At 45.0% G+C, this 8,155-nt stretch overlaps 1 pseudogene; it reads right to left on the reverse strand.

The window, feature by feature from the left end:
- Nucleotides 1-524: 524 nt before the first annotated feature.
- LOC127198962 (TD and POZ domain-containing protein 1-like) lies at nt 525-1,606 on the reverse strand (annotated as a pseudogene).
- Between the last annotated feature and the right edge of the window lie 6,549 nt (nt 1,607-8,155).

Genomic DNA, 8,155 nt, shown 5'->3' on the forward strand with positions numbered 1-8,155 from the left:
ATGGATGAAAACTACTGTGTGTGCTGGGAACAGTGCACATTGATTTGCCAACTGCGATATCTCTCCAGTCCACACAAACTGAGTTATGGGGGGAAAACAAGAGTGCTTTGTTTTTTTCTCCCCTTAGGATTAAATGTAAACATTTGTTTTCTCCTTTGACCTGATCCCTTGGTCATGTGTTCTGCTCAGTTAAAGAAAAAAAGTGGCCTCTCCCCAAAATTTCAATTTGGGCTGTTAGTTGCAAACACCTAAGTTAACTCTCAGTCTCCAACTCAGGAAACAAAAACCAAACAAGTACAGCAAGAAGGCAGATGTTAGGTAGAGCACACCTGACTGTAGGACTGTCCACATGGCAATCACTCCAACTTATTCCGGATGTTTGAAATCCAGAGCCACAAGGCTGTCCATGCCCAGATTCCCTGTAAATGCAGCATCAAGGCCTTGGTGTGACTGGAGGTCACTGGTAACAGCACGATCTGTCCTTGTGGAAGACAGGATTAGTCACAACTAACCAGGTGCTAGGATCACTTCAGGTGTTTGAGAGGGGGCTCCAGCCAAGGATCCTGTGCAGAAGACAGGGACTGGAATGCTTCAGCCAGCAAGTGGGGAAAGGCTTCCACAATTTCCTTCCACTCTGAGGTCTCAGAGACCTCAGAAGCATGAACTATAATGAAACCTAGGGCCTCCATTTTCACCTGCTCAGCTCTGTGGAGATCAGCCAGGAAGAGAGTGTGAGCAGCATTCTCCACTGAGAGGTCCCTGCAGAGGGCGTCCTCACACATGGCCTTCAAGCATTCCAGCCCATACCTGTCAGTAGCTGCCAGCACACCAGGGGCCAAGCAGTGGAGGTTTGGCGCCTTCCCCATGTAAATGAAACCCATCAACTCCTTGAAGACTTGAGGTTCCATGTCCTGGATCTCAGTTTGGTCCTTTGGCTTCTCCTTCATGTCGTGTTCAAACATGGCTCTGAAAACCGGAGAGCGAGCTGCTAAGATGGCCTTGTGAGCCTGGAATTCGTGACCACCTACCAACAGGCTGCAGTCTGTGAAGTGGAAATTCTCCCACAGCCCCCCAGGTCATCTGTAAAGGTCCACCTTGGAACCTTTATCGCAGGCTTTGAGTTTTCTTCAGAAGTGCTATTGGTGTCTTGGACCACGTTCACGTTGCAGAGCAGGGTGAGATGGCCCTCAGGTAGAAGGCATTCTGTCTGGGACAAGAGGAAATCTCTTGGCATGAACATTTTGAATCCCCAATTGTCGACAGGAAGGAATTTAAAGACCCGTGGGCTCATCATTCCTAGAGTTTTGTGTCCTCCCGCATTTATAATCCAAAACTGGAACTTTGCCCAAACTGGGGTCTTTGGACTCCTGAGCAACACCAGGTAAACTGACACGTAATCTTTGCTTTCTTTGTCAATGCCTTTGGGGTGAACTCTCAAACACCATTTCAGGTTGTCATTGGCTCCTGATGAGAAAGCCCCACTGAAAATGGCATCCTGCATTCCCTCCAGGCAAAAGGAGAAGTTGCTGATGGTCCACCTGTAGGAAATCTTCTGCACAGCAATATGTGTGGAGCCCCGGGTCTTGCCTGCCTGGTCCCCTGACATTTCTCCTGGAGGCAATTTGAGGCTCAATTTCTATCCAAAACAAAGAATCAAGATATGGTTTATCTTCTTCCTGTAGGACATAAGAACAAATACTTTTCAGAATTTTAGTGTCTCACCTCCACTCTGTTCCCCCCTTGCTGAGACTGGAAAGTTGGGTGTCTCTGTAATCATCTACCCAGATTTCAATATCAATTTAAGACAAGATCGTCCAGGCCCTAGTGACTCTTACATCACTCCATTTCTTTCTCTGTATTGAATTAGATCAGTTGGTAACTAGTTTCGCCTACTATACACAACTTTCGTAGTGTTTGAAACATTTTACACATTCTTTTCAAAAATTTAAGTATATTTTAAATTTTTTCACTTGATATCCCAATTGTAGACCTCTCTCTCATTCCCTCAGGCCCCACCCTAACAGCCTTGCCCCTCGATTTCCCTACCCAAGTCCTCAGAGAGGGGAAGCCCTTCTCCCCTACCAACTGACCCCAGCCTATCAGGTCTCCTCAGCTCTGCCTACATCCTCTTCCTCCACGGCATGGTAAAGCACCCAGCCACGGGAAAGTCATCTAAGTGCAGCCAACAGAGTCCATGGCAGGAATAGCCCCAGATCTACTTATTATGGGCCCCATATTGAAATGGAGATGCCAATAGGCTACCTCTGAGTGGGGTGCCTAGGCTTTACTCCACGCATGGTCTCTCTTTGATGCACTGGAATCTGCAGGACCCATGGGTCCAGATTTCTTGACTCTGTTAGTCTTTTATAGAGATCCTGTCCCAGAAGGGTCCTTCTATCCTCAACTCCTCCATAGCACTCCCTGCACTCTGCCCTAAGGTGGGCTGTGAGACTGAGCTTCTGCTTTGATATCCTGATGGGTAGAGCGAGGGAATCAACGCTCTGCACAATAGCCACAAAAACCATAAAGAATCTTGATGTAACTGTAACAAAGGAAATAAATGTCTTGTATGAAAAAAAAACATCAATTCTCTACAGAAAGAGACTGAAGAAGATATGAGAAGAGGGAAAGATCTTCCTTGCTTGAGGATAGGTAGGATTAACAAAGACACAATGGCCATCTCACCACAGCAACCCACAGATTCAATGCAGTTCCCATTAAATGCAAAAACAATTCTTTACAGCCCCTGAAAAAACAGCTCTCAACTGATACTCTACCATACACAAGGACACTTATTCAACCATGTTCATATCACCTTTGTTCACAATAGTCAGAAACTGGAAATGATGTAGATGTCTCTCAACTGAAGGACTGATAAAGAAAATATTGTACATTTACACAATGGAATATTACTCAGCTATTAAAAACAATCACATCTCCGGGCATGGTGGCGCACACCTTTAATCCCAGCACTCTGGGAGTCAGAGGCAGGCTGATCTCTGTGAGTTTAAGCCAGCATGGCCTACAAATTGAGTCCAAAACAGCCAAGGCTACACAGAGAAACCCTGTCTCAACAACAAACAAACAAACAGCCCAATGACATCATAAAAGTTGCAGCCAAATGGATGGAACTAGAAAATATCGTCCTGAGTGAGGTAACTCAGACCCAAAAAGACACATATAGTAAGTAGTATGTACTCAATAAGTGGGCATTAGCCATAAAGCGCAGGATAACCATGCCACAATCCCCAGATCTTAAGAAACTAAGTAACAACCCAGGCATGTGGCCCATGCCTTTAATCCCAGCACTCAGGAAGGCAAAGGCAGGTGGATCTCAGTGAATCCAAGGCCAGTCTGGTGTACATAGCAAGTCCAGGACATGTGGTGTCTGTCTTTCTGTGTCTGTCTAGCTCCAGCTCTCTCTTTTTCTCTGTCTGTCCCTTTCTGCTTCTGCCTGTCTGTCTTTGTTTATGATGTCACTCTGTGTGTCTCTCTCAGTCTCCTCTTGCCATGCCTGTCTCTCTGAAACTCTCCTGTCAGTCTGTCTGTCTGTTTCTCTGTCATTCTCTCTATCTGTGTGTGTATGTGTGTTAATCTAAATGTCTTTCTATGTGTTTCTATCAGTTTTGTTTTCCTTTAATGACCAGTGGCATAACTGTCTTCTGAGAGGCTTCATCCAGCAGCTGATGGAAACAGATGTAGAGACCCACAGCCAAGCAATAGGTGGATCTCAGGGAGTTTTGTGGAAGAGTGGGGAGAAGTGAGGGAGCCAGAGGGGTCAAGGACATCAAAAGATTATCTACAGAGTAAACTAACCTGGGCCCATGGGGGCTCACAGACACTGAACCACCAACCAAAGACCATGAATCGGCTGGACCTAGGCCCCCTAACACATATGTAGCAGATATGCAGCTTTTTCTTCTTGTGGGTCTCCTACCAATTAGAGCAGAGACTGTCTCTAACTCTGTTTCCTGCCCTTTAAGTCTTTCACATAACCAGGCTGCGTTGTCTGGCCTCAGCCAGGTAGGATGTGTGTAGTCCTGAGGCAGTGGAAACTTCTTGGAACCTATGAGGATGACTTGAGCCAGGCATCCTATTTTTGGAGAACAAGGAGCCTGAAGTGTCCATCTTCTCTAAGAATGCAAGGTTCCAGTGGTAGGAAGCCAGCCCAGCCATAAAAATTTTGACCTACAACCTGTCTTGTCTACAAGACATGATGAACAAATGGTGTCTCAGAGCTCCTGGGTGTAGGCAACTACTGATCTAACTTGAGGTCCATGCCAGGAGAGGGAGCTCATGCCTGACCCTGTCTGGAGGGCCAAGTAAAAGCTGGATAGCCCAGAGACCTCGAGTGAAAGCAAACAGGACTGGAAAAAAGTTAATTGAATGACTCCTATTCTGCTGTACCTATAAATCAATCCCTAGCTCAATAATCATCAGAGGCTTCTGTAGTGGACGTAAACATGTCTTTGTTTTCACCCAAGTGTGAGATGGGGGACAGACTTATGTGAGAACTGGTGATGTTTATCCACTAGAAGACAAACCACCTCAGGGGTGGGAGGCCGGGAGGGCACTTGGTTTTTGCCAGCTGAAACACTTCCTAGTACAGACTCTGAGAGGATATATATATATATATGAGCCGAAAACAAGAGGTGGGGACTTTTTGGGTCTTGGTATTGTTTGGCTGTTCTTCACTCCACTTTGAGACGCTCTTAGAGAGAACAGCTCCAGGAAAGGCCTCAAGGCTCCAGGCTCCGGCTGCTGGTCCAGGTTCCAGCAGCAACTTTGGTGGAATTGCTGGTCTGCTGAAATCCTGCTGAGTGTGCCTGGGGAATCGCTCCCAGGGACTGAATTCAAAAGGATCTACTTCTCCTGTTCCCACAAATCTCCTTTCTCTCCTATCTAGAGTAGGTGGGTAGGAAGGGAGGTGTAACCATTTAAAGAACCCCAAATAAAGTAGGTTTGGAAAAGGCAACGCCTACGGGCTTCCTCTGGTATCTAGTGAGAGCAGATGCAGAGACCAACAGGGAATATTAGGTGAATCTCAAAAAAACAGCCAAAGGGTGGGGGAGAATGTTGGAGGAAGAGGGTTTGAGGACACCAGGAGAAAACAGCCCACAGAAGCAAATAAGCAGGGCCCACAGGACCTCACAGAGATGGACTGAGCAATCACAGGGCCTGTGTGGGTCTGAGCTATGACCTCTGCATATATGTTTTGATGCTTTTGTTTTTGTTATTTGAGGATTTCTCTGTGTAGCCCTGCTGTCCTGGACTTACTTTGTAGACCAGGCTGGCCTCAAACTCCTAGAAATCTACCTGCCTCTGCCTCCCTGAGAGCTGGGATACCATGCATACACTACCACTCCTGGCTATGTTTTGATTTTTTTGGTTTTTAGCTTGGGGTTTTTGTGGTAATCCTAACAATAAAAGTGAAGATGCCTTTAACTTATTTGCCCGATCTTGGGATTATTTTCCTCCTACTGGGTTGCCTTATGCAGCCTTGATTTGAGGGTTTGATTCTAGAGTGCCCCACCCCTTTTTATTCTTTGAGACAGCATTTTTCTATGTACCCCTGGGCAGCCTTGATTTGAGTGTTTGATTCTAGCGTGCCCCACCCCTTTTTATTCTTTGAGACAGCATTTTTCTATGTACCCCTGGCTGTCCTGGAAGTTGCTCTGTAAACCAGCCCACCCTCAAACTCACAGAGCTATGACTTTCTCTTCCTCCTGAGCACTAGAATCGAATGTGCTCCCACAGCCCAGTGCTATGTTCTCTTGGTGTCCTTGGAAGACCTTTTGTTTCCTGAAGTAAAACAGATGAGAGGGACAGAGGTGGGAAGACTGTGGTGAGGCTGCATTGCATGCATGAAGAATAAATAAAGACAACAAGAAAAAAATAATTATGTCACCTCACCTACCCCCCCCCAAAAAAAAAACATTGAGAGAGAGAGAGAAGATCCATATAGTTTTAGCATAGAATTTCATCAAAACTTCCAAAGAATGGTTAATATCAACACTCCTCTAATTGTTCCAGTAAACAGAAACAAAAGGGACACTGCCCAATTTATTTTATGTGGTCCTTGTTACACAGATACCCAAACCACATAAAGATCCAGGGAAGAAAGAAAACTATAGACCATTTTCTCTTATGAATACAGATGCAAAAACACTGAATAAAATACTTGCAAAGTGAGTCCAGGAACACATCAGAAGCTTACCCAGCACGTTCACGTAGGCTTCATCCCAACGACACAGGGGAGGGTCAATATACAGGAATCAATACACTGAATCTTTCATATACACAAACTGAAAGACAAAAGGCACACAGTCACCTCATTAAATGAAGAAATGGCCCTGGACTAAACCCAGCACCCTTCATGCTAACAGTCCTGGAGAGATCAGAGACACAAGAGGTGTAACTGAACATAACAAAGGCAGTTTAGAGCAAGCCCACAGCCAACAGCAAGCTACATGGAGAGAGACTCAAAGCAATTCCACTAAAATCAGGAGCACGTCAAGGTTGTCCACTCTCTCCATACCTATTAAATAATGACCCAATTTCAAGTTCTTTTCTTCCCATTTGGTTTGTCCTGACAGGGTTTCTCTGTGTAGCCTTGGCTGTCCTGGACTGGCTGTGGAGACCGAGCTGGCCTTGAACTCATAAAGATCTACCTGCCTAGCCCTCCCCCAAATCCTGGGATTAAAGGCGTGCACCACCACGCCCAGCTCCAATTTCAAGTTTTTCACAGAACCATTGTAATAAAAACCTCTGGGGGCTGGAGAGATGGCTCAGAGGTTAAGAGCACTGACTGCTTTTGCAGAGGACCCAGGTTCAATTCCCAGCACCCACATGGCAGCTCACAACTGTCTATAACTGAAAGAGCTGATACCCAGAGATATACATGCAGACAAAACACTAATGCACATATACAGGAACAAATAAATTATTTTTTAAAAACCCCATAGTATTGACATAAACATTGACACACTGATCAATGGAACCCAATTAAAGACCCAAACATAACTCCACACACCTATGGACACCTGATTATTAATAAAGAATTCAGAAATACACACTGAAAAGAAATAGAGTTGTGATGGCTACTTTTGGCTCCCAACTTGACTACATCTGAAATTAACTAAAACTCAAAAGCTGAGGACACACTGGTATGAAATATTTTGGTTAAGTTCAAGTAAGTAGATCTACTTTGAATACCAATTTGGAGGTAAGAAGACACATTTAATCCAGATATTGAGGCAAGAAGAGACACATTTAATCCAGGTGTTGGGTCTGAGAGGCACACCTTTAATAGGGTCACACCTTCTGCTGGGAGTATATATTGGGTCGTGAAGAAGGAAGCTTCGACTCTTTGCCTGCCTGCTCTGACCTTGACAGCAAGTTCACACATTCAGTGCCATTAGAACCTCCTTCTTCAAGATGCCAGCGTACACTGAAGACCACTTGAGACATCCAGCCTCGTGGAGTGAGTAACTACTGGCTTCAAGGACTGTCTGTACACAGTTAGCCTTTGTTGCATTGCTTTGCCTGCAGCCTGTAAATCATTCTAATAAACCACATGTATGCATGTATTTGTGTGTGTATGTATGTGTGTGTGTGTGTACGTGTGTGTGTGTGTGTGTGTGTGTGTGTGTGTGTGTGTGTGTGTATGGAGAGAGAGAGAGAGAGAGAGAGAGAGAGAGAGAGAGAGAGAGAGAGAGAGAGAGAGAGAGAGAGAGAGACAGGAGAGGCTGACTGACTCCTTCTGTAAGTATGTTACCCTACAGAACCATGATCAATGGAGCACATTTTGCAGTAGTAATGTATAAAATGTTGCAAACACTTCAAAGCATGTGGATATTAGCCAAAACATGTTACTAACTGACCAAAAGATTCAATATGGAAAATAGAAATGTTGTGACGTAAGAGTAGTTTGGGGCCTGAACTGTCTTCCCTGAAACTAATACTGAGGTCTGGATAGAAAATTTCAGAGGCCCAAGTTTCTGGTCTCAAAGAAGAGGAAACAGAGCAGGGAACAGAAGCTAAAAAACACTCTAAAAAGCATGTGTCATTGTATCCTACAGGTTGAAGGGGAAGCAAATCTTGATTCTTTGGTTTTGAATCTACCTTAACCTTCAAACTCCCTCCATTGGCAGAA

This window comes from Acomys russatus, chromosome 15, assembly GCF_903995435.1.
Source record: "Acomys russatus chromosome 15, mAcoRus1.1, whole genome shotgun sequence".
NCBI classification, from domain to species: Eukaryota; Metazoa; Chordata; class Mammalia; order Rodentia; family Muridae; genus Acomys; species Acomys russatus.